Below are 12,274 nucleotides of genomic sequence, written 5' to 3' on the forward strand. Positions count from 1 at the left end.
TTGACATGGAAAAAATTCCAACCCTCTGAAATCTTGAAAAGCTGGAATGTTGCTGTTGTAAAACCATCTGACAATGATACTTTCTTATTGGGACAGTCTGATAAAAATCTGTTGGTTTTCAATTCTGTGTTATTAAACTCTAAAGGAAAGTCCCACCTTGGATTAGATGAGACTGATGCTCTGGCTTCCATAGTAGCATTTTTGGAAGCAATGAGCTGCTATCACAGTCCCCAAATACATCAAACTGTGTTGCTTAATGTTTAAATTGTGTTTCAGAAGTAGCGATGCAAAGACAGTTCTTATGTATAGTATTAAATAGTATTATACTTTTCACTCCATAAAACCCCAAACCAGTCTGTAACTGGAAATATTTACTCGGAGAGTAGGGGGGAATGTCCTGGAGCTGGAGGGGAGCTGGGTACCTCAGCTATCAGCTAGTGCTTTCTAAATTTCTCAGCCACGAAATATGAGTAAACTTGCTGTGTCTTGGCAGTATGGCCATTAACAAACAGCTGCAGTGCCTGAAAAATAGAGTGAATATGCTCTATGTGAATTAGTTTGCTTTTTCCATTTCTTTCTCTTCATTCTTCTTGTCCTCAGTCAGTGACTTTTTTCTTTATAGTGAACAGTGTAACTTCTGAATTAGGATGGGAGTTTTGTCAGAGGCCTCACTGGAACAGAGTGTTCTAGACATCTTTCCCTATAGGAACAAGCACTAAAATGTTTAAATTGCACTTGTAGTTTTACTTGAGCTTCATAGCGATTTAAAACATGTCCCCCCAATACACACCCTTTGCCTTGTCAACATCTTGCATTGTTCTTTTCATGTCGCTCTGATGTGGATTGGACACACCTAGGTGAAATGGCCATTTTGGTAGCTATAAAGATCCTGCCTGGGAATTAAAAAACCCTCATAATACTAGACATTGGAAAGATGTGGAGCTAGATTTTTTACTGAAACATCATAAAATCCCAGGACGAAAACAAGAAAGAAATTCTAGGAAAGTTAGCAGCACATACAAGTTTGGTTTTTTTAATGTAATTTTAAGGAAAAACTGAGAGGAGCAAAACTTTCAGATTATATGTTGCTAGGAAGAAGCTTGGATCCTCACTGTTGCATAATAATGAGTTGGATTCAGTTATTATTCTGTTCCTTGTGCAATGGTTTACTTTCAAGGTCCAGTTCAGTTCTTAATGAAAGCATGTTTTAAGCTTTAATATCTTGAGATTTAATAAGTTAAGACCTTACAATGTCAAGGCCTATTTAATAATGTCATTGCTCTTTGACCTCTTGTAGTTGTTTGAATTTTGTCTGACTCGAGTAGGATGTCGTATCATATATCTAGTCTTTAGTAAGATACTGAGCTTTTCCGTTCTGAGTCTCATTAATAACAATAGCACTATCTTATGTAACTTCGATTTCTACTGTGGAGATTTAATTTTTCTTTCCTCTATCAAATGCCATGTCCTGTTCTTGGTTAACTGGTCTCATCAAAAGAGGTAACTTGTCTTCCCTGCTTGTCAATACAGTCAAAACATAGATACTGGATGTGGAGAGAAAGCAGTAAGGAAGGTTACTGGCTATCAAAAGCCTGAGGGGACTGGGTGCTAACACAAAAGTTCATTGGGTTACGTCCTTTTCCTATCTCTGATTGTCATGTATATATACAAATTCATGTTAATAATATAACAGAAGTCCTGAAAATTAGAGGGTGTTTGGCCATGCAGCATTGTTTCCTTTCAACAGTGTTTGTGTTGGACATTGTTTCATTGTATGTAGACCGGTCTCCTTTTTAACCAAATATTTCACGCTGCAGGAGACAGTGAATCAAAATAAACGTAGCTGCTGTTTTTTTTTTTTTTTTCCCGGGACATGAATGAGATGTGTCAGCTCATACAGGATTGCTGGTGAGCTCTAGAAGGATGCCTTACCTGTGTTTCCTGCTTTTCTTTTCCCTGGGTTATCAAGCAATGAGTTCACGTGCATTGCTTTAACGGGCAGAGGAAGTACTGGTAATGTTGGTTCTTTGCCCTGTCCTCTCAGCTGTAACGCCTTTGCCATAAGCCTCTGCGCTTCAACAGCAGAAAGAGCTTTTGAAACTGTAGCGGCTGTATCACTCTCTGAAAGATAAATTGCTAAGTAGTATTACAAGAAAATAGAAGAAAATAGCTTCTTATCACTAGCTTGTGTAGTAAGCTCATCACAGTGTGGGGAAGACTGACAGATGAAATGATTAGCTATTGAGAACTGTTAGTAAATCTTCAGCTATCCTTAACTGCCTTCATTTATTGGTATGAATCTGACTTAATGAGCACTATGACATCATCCTCTTGGATTTTCATATTTTGGATGTGGTCAGCAGTGTCCCTGGCAGCTGTGAACTGTATTAGGTTGTTACACTGTGGTTAACAGTTTCTGCTCCTAGTGCATATCCTTAAGATGACAAGAACCAAAGAGAATGGCAAATAAATTGAGCGCTCTGGAGAAGAAACCAGCATATCTGTAGAATCCTGATTCTGAGGCACTGTCTTCCTGCTTCAGCACTAGTTTGTCCCCTACCATTTGGGTCTAAGACCTGTCTGCAGCCTCTTTTTTTGCTGTCCATTTCTTACATCTTTCTGTACTTCAGCTAACTTCCCTGCCGCTTTCACTCCCCCTGCTATGTACTTTAATGTCTAACTTCCACCTGAGTTGTGCAGACAAATAGTGCCAGTCCTTCATGTACCCAAAAGATGGATTTCTATGTTACTGAACAACACGCTCTGCAACAACACGCAAGTTGCGTGTCATTTATTGGATTCTTTCACTGAAGTAGACAGCATTCTAAGGATAAAAGCAATATGTTTGTGATAAAATTACTATCTTTTATCCGTTGTGTGTATACAGTTATTACATTCTTTGTGTAGAGTCCAGGGGATTGACAGCCAGAACATCTCTCTTCTTTGTATGATACCAACTAGCAAGGAGAAGTTGAAATCCTCCCAGAGTACTTGGTAGCGCATGTTTCGCTCTCTTTTCAAACTCAGGTATGTGCCTGTCATGAACAATGCAAACTCCTCTGACATACGTTGGGGCATGCACTTTCTTCAAGCTTCACAGTTTTCCGAATACTTCCTTTGCAGCTTTTTATCAGTAGCTAACCATGACATGGATCTTTATTCCTAAATATCCAGATATAACATTATTTTTATTATCTTAAACTGAAAAAACAAACCCAAACAAACCACAAACAAGTGGATTCTGCTACTCTTTTAAGCTTATTTCATCTCTTCCTCTAAGCCCTATATAACTATGAGGCCTACTTTCTGCTTGGATGTTTTCTTTTCCACATCCTCTTTGGGTCCCATTAATCTCTTTAACTCCTTTAACTCATTCAGAGGTTTGCTTTCCTTTGGAACCTTTTACCTACTACGTGTTTTTGCCAAGTCATTTTCTTTCTCCAGTCTCCCCTCTTCATTCCCTTCCCAATACTATTTTGTCTGATAGGCTCATAGCTTTTGGGTTTGCCCCCCCCCTTTTTTTTTTTAACTTCAGATTTTATTTTAATGGAAACGGATTTTCACTGTGAGTGAAGCACAGAAGAAGGAAATGCTACCAAAATAAAGCTAAGAGGAGAAAAAGGTTAACTTCAATTATAGAAGAGAGTTTTCATGAGAGAAGCCTAAAATATTTAGGTTAAGATAAAGCCTGATAAAGGTGTCGACTGCTGGCTTAGTGAGCTGCTGAAGTCCTCTTGCTTCAGATTTTCAAAGCATGGCAGTTCATAAGCTGTCACAGTTTCAGATACTTATAATGAACTATGCACACTCTTCTTTACCCTTGCTCAGTAACGAGACAAAAAGCACCTGGAGGGAAACTGGCACTTCCAGGTTCAGTTCCTGAGTGAACGATGTGTGTTCTTCTGCCCTTGCTCCCCACTCCCTAACTCCAGAGAGGTTTCTGCAAGTCATGACTATTGCTGTGATACAGAGAGAGCATTTTGCACTCCATTTTGCTTTGTTCCTCTCTTGTTGCTTTGCTGTCCTGGAATGATGAGAAAACTGATGATGGCATTGCCTTGTGATTGTGGGGTATATGAAGCCATTCAGTCCAACTCCTTATGTCTGACTTGACCGAGATGCTAGAAGTTATATTTATAGAGTAATTGTGAAGGTCATCTGGATGTCCTTTGTCAGTCCTAATCTTGCACTCAAGGGAATCCACTTCTGGTAAATAGCCATGCACTCAAAGGTGCCTGCGTTCCAGAAGCGGCCACTACCTTAGCTGAAGATCTCTGCTGTATCTTCTTCCTAGGATCATTTTTCTAAGGATATCTTCCAGAAGGATATCTTCTTTCCTTACAATTTGCCTATTTACTCCTGCTTGCATCAACATCCAGATGTATTTCAGTATCCCAGTTCTACCCATTAACTGGGCAAAAGTCTCTGATGCAAGGTGATACCTCAAGTTTTATTTTCTTAATTGATTCTTTTACAACCACCTTTCTTTAGACCTATTAGATAGTGCAGTACAAAGAACCTGATAGAATTGTATTACAGTATCTTTCCTTCCCCCCCACCCCCTTCTCCCTTCACCTATATTTGTCCAATTTTTACACAAGTCTCTGCTTTGGTCATATATTGTTCAGTTTTATCCAAGAAACTGTGTTCTCTTTTTTGTTTGTAAGTTTTTTGCATTGTATATCTAAATTTTGTAATTTTGTTCTTGACTGATATGTAGCAAGAAACAGATCTTCATAGGATATGTTAAATACTCCATTAGATTGCAAGGTTCTAGCAGCCTGGTTAGCCTACCTAGGGACCTAGCTGTAGTTTGGGACTTTTTTTTGACTGTGAGTTGTGGGGCTGATGGCCAGTAAAAATGCTGAGCTGTGTAGCCCAAAGGGAGCAGAAAGTGAAAATTGTAAACCACAAAAGGAAAAAAATAAACTACCAGCCCCATGGCATAGTCCGCTTCTTGGTTAAACAGGTTAGGCTAGCCTTGGACTTTGTGCTGGTAACATTACAGCAGACATTCTTGGAAAAAAGAATACATCTGTTAGATGAGTGATGTCTTTCAGAGACCAGTACAAACCTTTTTTGCTCCAAGGAATTTGTCTGTGGTACCTTTTTCCTGTCAATGTGTACAGTACAAATACCACTAACCAGTGCTATTAATATACATTATGTTTATAGATTATATCAAGAAGACTTGGTGTGTTATCACAAGTAGCAAGAAAAAAATAAATGTCAGTTCTACTAAATGAACAGGAGTGAATGCTTTGGGAAACACAGTAATAATCATAAAGTTGCTGCTGTGAAGTGGTAAATTAGAAAAATCTATTTGTATGAAAATCAGGGAGTTTCAGCTCTGGCGAGTTTTTAGTATGGCAGATTGCTCTTGGAACAAAAGTAAAAAATTCTGGACAAGTTGAGCAAGATCCTTCTATTGTTTCTCTTAACTTTAAAAAAAAACAACCAACCAACCAAACAAAAACCAAACCAAAACACCAAAACCAAAAAAAACCCAAACACAAACCCAAACAAAAAAACCAAACATGTTTTAGAAGAAACACTTCTGATTTCCCTCTGTTTGTTTGTTAAGATAAAGTAGAAACAGCTAAAGTTCGAAGTCTGGTCTGAATGTCACTAGGAAATGTGCCTTTGTTAGGGTTTGGGGTAAAAAGTCTGACTTATGGTCTGTTCTCAGTGTTATCATGACACCTTTATATGATTAATTTGAATAATTTAAATGATTAATTCTTATAATTCAGGAGTGTTTCTTATTATTTGGTTAGCAGTTACCTACATGGATGTGGGAGCAGTAGTGGCGAATCAGAAATTGCCTGATGAAACTTACTGTGCCAGTAACTCAAAAACTGTGACAAATAAGCCACTCGGGCGTTCTGTTGCCAGCGCAATCCTTCATTCTGTCTTCTGAATGAATGAGACTGCCTTGGGAAGGAAATAAATATAGGGAGTACCCAAAATCCTGTTTGTTCTGATTTACGAGAGATGATGCTGTTGAGTTTTGCTTGACTGCTCATTTGACTGAGACACCCAAGCCCATGGTGAATTTAGACTAAATAAACCTTACAAACAAAACTCCTTGTACAAGAGTTTATGCAGAAACATTTGTTAGGCTCCCACCTCTAGTTTTGCTGTCTTCAGACCCTTGTCAGACTTTCTGTACTCCTTAGACCTTTATGGGTAGATGACAACTTCCATGATACAACAGTCCTGGTTAGTGTATCCTGCTGTAATCCTCTCTGGCATGCTAGCAAGAATAGAAGCTTCTCTCAGTATTTTTACATCTTCTTTCCCCTCTTCAATCTAAGAAAACTGAAAGGAAAAGTGACCTTCTGGGATGGGAGTATGGGATGACTTTTGGTAGCTCAGAGATTAAGACAGTAAACTATTAAGTTGGAGACTTTGCTGTATTAACACTGAACTGTAATAGTGCTATGGAGATAAAGATTTCGAATATTGGTCAAGGATTTTGTGTATTGGGTACGTGGAGTGTATTTGTATTAGCTTTTCTTTTCAGCTAAAATTGTAGACAACCATTAATCCACGTAGTATTCAAGTCCAAATAACACAGAAATATTAATTGGCAACGGTACATTTTCACACTGCATTGTTCTAATCTTATGAACACAGGACACTGTTAGTAATATTTGCAAACGAAAACTGCGTCACTTGCTATTGCAATCTACTTTGGGCCAATGTTTGGTCTTTTACACTTCATGTTCACTATGCTGATGTCTGGGCTCAGAACTGATGCTTTTACATATGTGAACTTGGGCTCCCAAGAGCAAACTGAGGAATTCAAGCTTTAGTTCAGAATCTCCCCATTTGTAGTGGTTACATGTGGAGAGACCCACCAAGGAAGGGGAAGTGAGGGGAAGCTTCCTAAAATTCTTCTAAGTATGTTCAGTCTGCTCCCAAAGGTAAGCATAGATACAAGCAACTTTCATGAATGTACCATGAATACGGTGTTTCCTCCACAGAAGAGTGATGCATTGGAGTAATTCTGTTTGTTGTAAGAAGCAGAGCTTAAAATAGAATGGCATGTAAGAATGTATCCTTCCTAAACATAAGGTTTCTTTGTGTCATAATAAAGTACAGGGCTTTAAAAAAATTATATTATTAATGTCCCTCTTACATATATTTTGTTCTTTTCATTGAGGTGGCCAAGCTTATGATGTCTGTTTTTGTAAAAGCCTTTCCTTTTCCCACCTTCCCTCTATTGTTACTATTTTCCATTTTGTCTTATAGTTAGTCAGATAGTTTTAATTTGCATTTCCAGTGTCTGATTGGGTTGTGTTTCTGTAGCTGTTCACACATTCCTTCTATTTCATTCATCTCTTTCCTTCCCCCCCCCCCCCTTTCTTTTTTAATGTACAGTATTTTATCTTATTTCTAGGTCTTTATTAACTCTCTGGAGTGCTAAACCTAAGAGAAGAGCGTTAATAGCTGAGAGATCGCCCTTGGCATACTTAATTGTAGACAAGTTGTTTGAACTTGTAACACTTGGAAAAGGAAAGTTAATGTATTTGTTTTGTTATTCCCATAGAAACAAGATATTTATAATGAGCTTCTAAAAACAAGTTACAAATATACACAAAGAAGCTGATTCTTTGTAGCAATTGCTTAATAGAAAGAAACTGGTTTGTTTGGGGTTTTTTAGGTGGGTTTTTGTTTGTTTTTTGTTTTTTTTTTTTTTTGTTTAACTTCATGACCTCTGAAAAGCTGGCATCAGGAAGGGGCTTCCTGAATGTGAACAGGGCATTAAGAATGGTGGAAATAAACTGAGGGTACAACTGCCTTGTGTGTCATGCAGTGTTCATAGTATTACCATTTTTCATAGAATCATAGAATAGTTTGGGATGGAAGGGACCTTTCAAGGTCATCTAGTCCAACCACCCTGCAATGAGCAGGGACATCTTCAACTAGATCAGGTTGCTCACAGCCCTGTCCAACCTGACCCTGAATGTTTCTCTGAGCAACCCGTCCCAGTGTTTCACCACCCTCATCATAAAAAATTTCTGCGTTATATCTAGTCTGAATCTACCCTCTTTTAGTTTAAAACCATTACCCCTTGTCCTATTGCTACAGGCCCTATTAAAAAGTCCATCCCCATCTTTCTTATAAGGCCCCTTTATATAATGAAAGAACACAATAAGGTCTCCTCAGAGCCTTCTCTTCTCCAGGCTGAACAACCCCAACTCTCTCAGCCTTTCTTCATAGCAGAGGTGCTCCGTCCCTCTGATCATTTTTGTGGGTCTCCTCTGGACCCGCTCCAACAGGTCCATGTCTTTCCTGTGCTGAGGACTCCAGAGCTGGAGGCAGTGCTCCAGGTGGGGTCTCACCAGAGCAGAGTAGAGCGGCAGAATTACTTCTCTAGACCTGCTGGCCATGCTTCTTTTTATGCAGCCCAGGATACAGTTGGCTTTCTGGGCTGTGAGTGCCCATTGCTGGCTCACGTCCAATTTTTTGTCCGCCAGTACACCGAAGTCTTTCTCCGCAGCGCATTTTTGTGGACCTGGAGGGGGCTAATCCTGTAGCTTAAGAGTGTGTAAATCGAGAGCTATATAAGTTCATTGAGAGACTTTGCCTCTGTTATTTCTACCTACTTAGACTGTTTTCTCCTCTGCATTCAACCCATGACTGTACAGGTAAAAGAGAGGTAGGAGCATGCAGTCCTGCTGGGTAACAATGGTAGCAGCAGCTTCTCAGAGCTCTTTGAGACCTGCCACTACAGATGGGAGGGGTTGTAGCATTGCTACTTGGTAATTTAGATGCTATGGTACATAGCATACATGTACCGTACATGGCATACGTGTACCGTACATGGCATGCCAAAAGTGCCAGAACACAAGTTAATCATGGGTTATGTTCTTAGGGTTTTCCACAAGACTTGGCGTACCTTGCAACTGTACAATTTTTGAGTTAATTATGATGCTTTTCAGATGGGCTTCATGATGTTGTAATAGATGGGAGGGGGAGAGAGGATGTTTTTGGAGTGTAGAAAAAGATAATGAATTTCAAAATTAAAGCTGCTTTATTTAGGAAACTTCTACCTGGGCTATAGTTCCAAAAATTCCTTTCTCCCAATCCTGTTTTTAGTGTCACTCCAATCAATGTGTTTTGCTGGTAAAGAATATCTGCCATGATGCACACTTCCTTTTCTTTTGGGTTCAGCAACAATACTACTTTGCTCATGTATGTATCCAATTTGTGGTTACATCTTAAGTTAGACGGGAAAAAACTTCCTTTCCATTCCCCATGTTAGTGTGACAGGGAAAAGACCAAATGTGAGAGGTAGGAATGGCTATGTCTTTGACCAGAAGGAGATGCTCTTTGTTCCTCTTGGCACCCTTATTTATGTATTTTCCTTTTAATACAGGGGAAAAAAAAAAAAAAAAAGTCATGCTTTTCTATTTGATAAGTGTGGAACCAAAAATTCTACATGTGTTAGTAAAAATAAAAGGAGTCAACATGAACTTCAACAGGTTTTGCTGAAAGCAGTCATTCTCTTTCCCATTGTGATGATCCTGACTGATGATCCAAGCTAAACTGTAGCAATCCTGATTGGAGACTTCCAGATAACCTATGCGCTACAGAAAATTGCATTCAAAAGGTCTATATGTTAGACTTGGCTGTGAGTCTGTAGTGAACAAGGGTTTTAGTGTGGTGTTACACTGAAGCTTTGCAGTGATTGCCAGTTGTCGTGGTTTAACCCCAGCCAGCAACTAAGCACCACGCAGCCGCTCGCTCACTCCCCACCGGTGGGATGGGGAGAGAATTGGAAGGGTAAAAGGGAGGAAACTCGTGGGTTGAGATAAGAACAGTTTAATAATTGAAGTAAAATAAATTAGAACAGTTAAATAGGCAAAGCAAAAACCATGCATGCAAACAAAACAAAGCAAGGAATTCATTCACTACTTCCCATCAGCGGGCAGGTGTTCAGCCATCCCCAGGAAAGCAGGGCTCCATCACGCGTAACGGGTACTCGGGAAGACAAACGCCATCATACCCAATGTCTCCCCTTCCTTCTTCTTCCCCCAGCTTATATACTGAGCATGACGTCATATGGTATGGAATAGCCCTTGGGCCAGTCTGGGTCAGCTGTCCTGGCTGTGCCCCCTCCCAGCTTCTTGTGCCCCCGGCAGAGCAGGGGAAGCTGAAAAGTCCTTGACCGGTGTGAGCGCCACTTAGCACCTATTTAGCAACAGCTTAGCACTACCTAGCAAGAACCAAAGCATCAGTGCATCATCGACATTGTTCTCATCCCAAACCCAGAACACAGCCCCATACCGGCTACCAAGACGAAAATTAACTCTATCCCAGCTGAAACCAGGACACCAGTGCCATCTTTTTCTAAATAAGAGGCAAACCAAAATGAAGTCTGGACCGCTTGAGCTAGTTAAAAGTTCTTGGACATGTTTCATCAGAAGAGGGATGTTAATCCTGTTAATGAGAATCCTGGACAAATTCCAGGTAGTTAATTGCAGTTTATTCCATGTTTCTTTCTGATTAATGAAATACTGGATTATATTCTTCATTTCCACTGTCATGATGTTCTTTTACTACCTAATTCCGTGAGATATTCCAGCATATGCTTCACCTAAAGGAGACAAGTAGTTGCAAACAAAAAAGTTTTGGTCAAAAAACAGATAAAATTTATTTCTGGCTAAAATAGGAAGTGTGAGGGATGTAGGGATTTGCTACATGTTGGGCTGCATTGGAAATAAAAGGTACTGGTAATGAACGGTATGTAAAGCATTCTGTTAGTGTTGAATTTTGTTGTGAATAACCAATTTCTCCTTCTTTTAAAAGCCTGGGATAAAATTTCATTTTGTGTTTAATTAATTGAAGTAGGAGTCACTTCCTAACTGTTGGTGTCTAAAACTGAGAAATCTCACTTCCCCTTGCATTAGTGGGGGCACCCTCCAGCTGAGGGGGATTTGACCTCTGCAGGTATCTGAGAGAAGATCAAAGATAAATCAATGATAGATAGATGAATTGCTCTTCACAGTGGCTCTTTGTGATGCTTGAGTTAAAATTACATTTCTATGCATAGTGTTTCTAGCCTGAGATGTCTGTTGCCAGTGCACACTTTCTCTATCCTTGCATCTATCATTTATCCCTGTATAAACAGCTGTCACTGTTGAAAGGACTGGTCTGGGTTGTGTGGTGTTGATTGTATTTTTTTGGTTTTGTTTTGGTTTTTTGTCTCCTGATTTGCTTGAAATACTCTCTAAATTGGCATAAAAAGAAATGCTTAAGTGGCAAACAAAACTCATGTAGTAGCATGTTTCCTAGCAACATGGACTCTCAAATATTTCTTCAGCTTTGACGGTTTCATAATGTTATAAGCAATTGAAAATGTCTTTTGCTATTAAAGATGGTACTATTTAAGCTTACATCAGTGTAAGTATCAGAACATCTTTTTGAAAATTTTTCTGTTTGATCTGTTAAATTTTAGCTTAAAACATATGGCTAAATTTTGATGTGTAAATTCTTGTTCTAAAGATCAGGGAATCTGTAGTTAATAATACAGGAAACAGTGTGTTTTGTATGTGATATAATTCATAGAAAAGAAAAAAAATTTTTTTAGTGGTGAGTAATCTCACTAATGATGTGGCCTCATACCTGAATTTTAAAATGAGGAATACTAAAAATAGTTTCATATTAGGGAAAAGAAAGGAACAGTGTGTACTCCACTACATTAACTCCTGCCTAAACTGAATATTTTAAAATGCTAGAAAACAGACTTGCATTAATCCCCTTTTGGTTAAACACATCTCTGTAGTGAATGCTGAGTTTCTTTGTAAGAGTTTTATCAATTGAGCCCTTTGGCCTGATGGGTATAAAAGATCTGCAGGAGTGACTGTATAAATAGATGTTTGTAAAGTGTGAATTTCCCACTTTGCTTGTCAGGTTTTGCACTGTAGGCTGCTATAGCAAAATCTTCTCCACTAAAAGTAAACCTAAGCAAGCAATTTACTAGTGTGGAAATATGGGCTTCCTGTTAGTGAAAATAACAGCAAGTCTTCAGCTCTGAACTTCTGGGGGTTTATGAGTTTATCAGACTGCTATACTGTGTTTTCCATGAACCTGTGGATGTTTTATGAAGCTGATGGTCTAAGAAGGAAAGCAGGTATTGAATTCAAATTTATCACTTTAAAATTTGTCACTTTTTAATAGAAGAGGAATTTCAAGTTTTTAAATGCTTTTCAATAGTTTGCTTTACACAGCAGCGTTATTCTTAATTTCCTTGTGAATACAT

At 38.9% G+C, this 12,274-nt stretch overlaps 1 protein-coding gene across 1 annotated transcript in view; it reads left to right on the plus strand.

Annotated features, from left to right (window-relative positions):
* Positions 1-12,274, plus strand: part of TPPP (tubulin polymerization promoting protein) — a gene marked incomplete at its 5' end in the record, with an annotated part of 52,808 nt that overhangs the window by 20,836 nt on the left and 19,698 nt on the right. The gene's annotated exons all lie outside the window — the stretch shown is intronic.

This window comes from Platalea leucorodia, assembly GCF_965183815.1.
Source record: "Platalea leucorodia genome assembly, chromosome: 1".
Lineage (NCBI taxonomy): Eukaryota > Metazoa > Chordata > Aves > Pelecaniformes > Threskiornithidae > Platalea > Platalea leucorodia.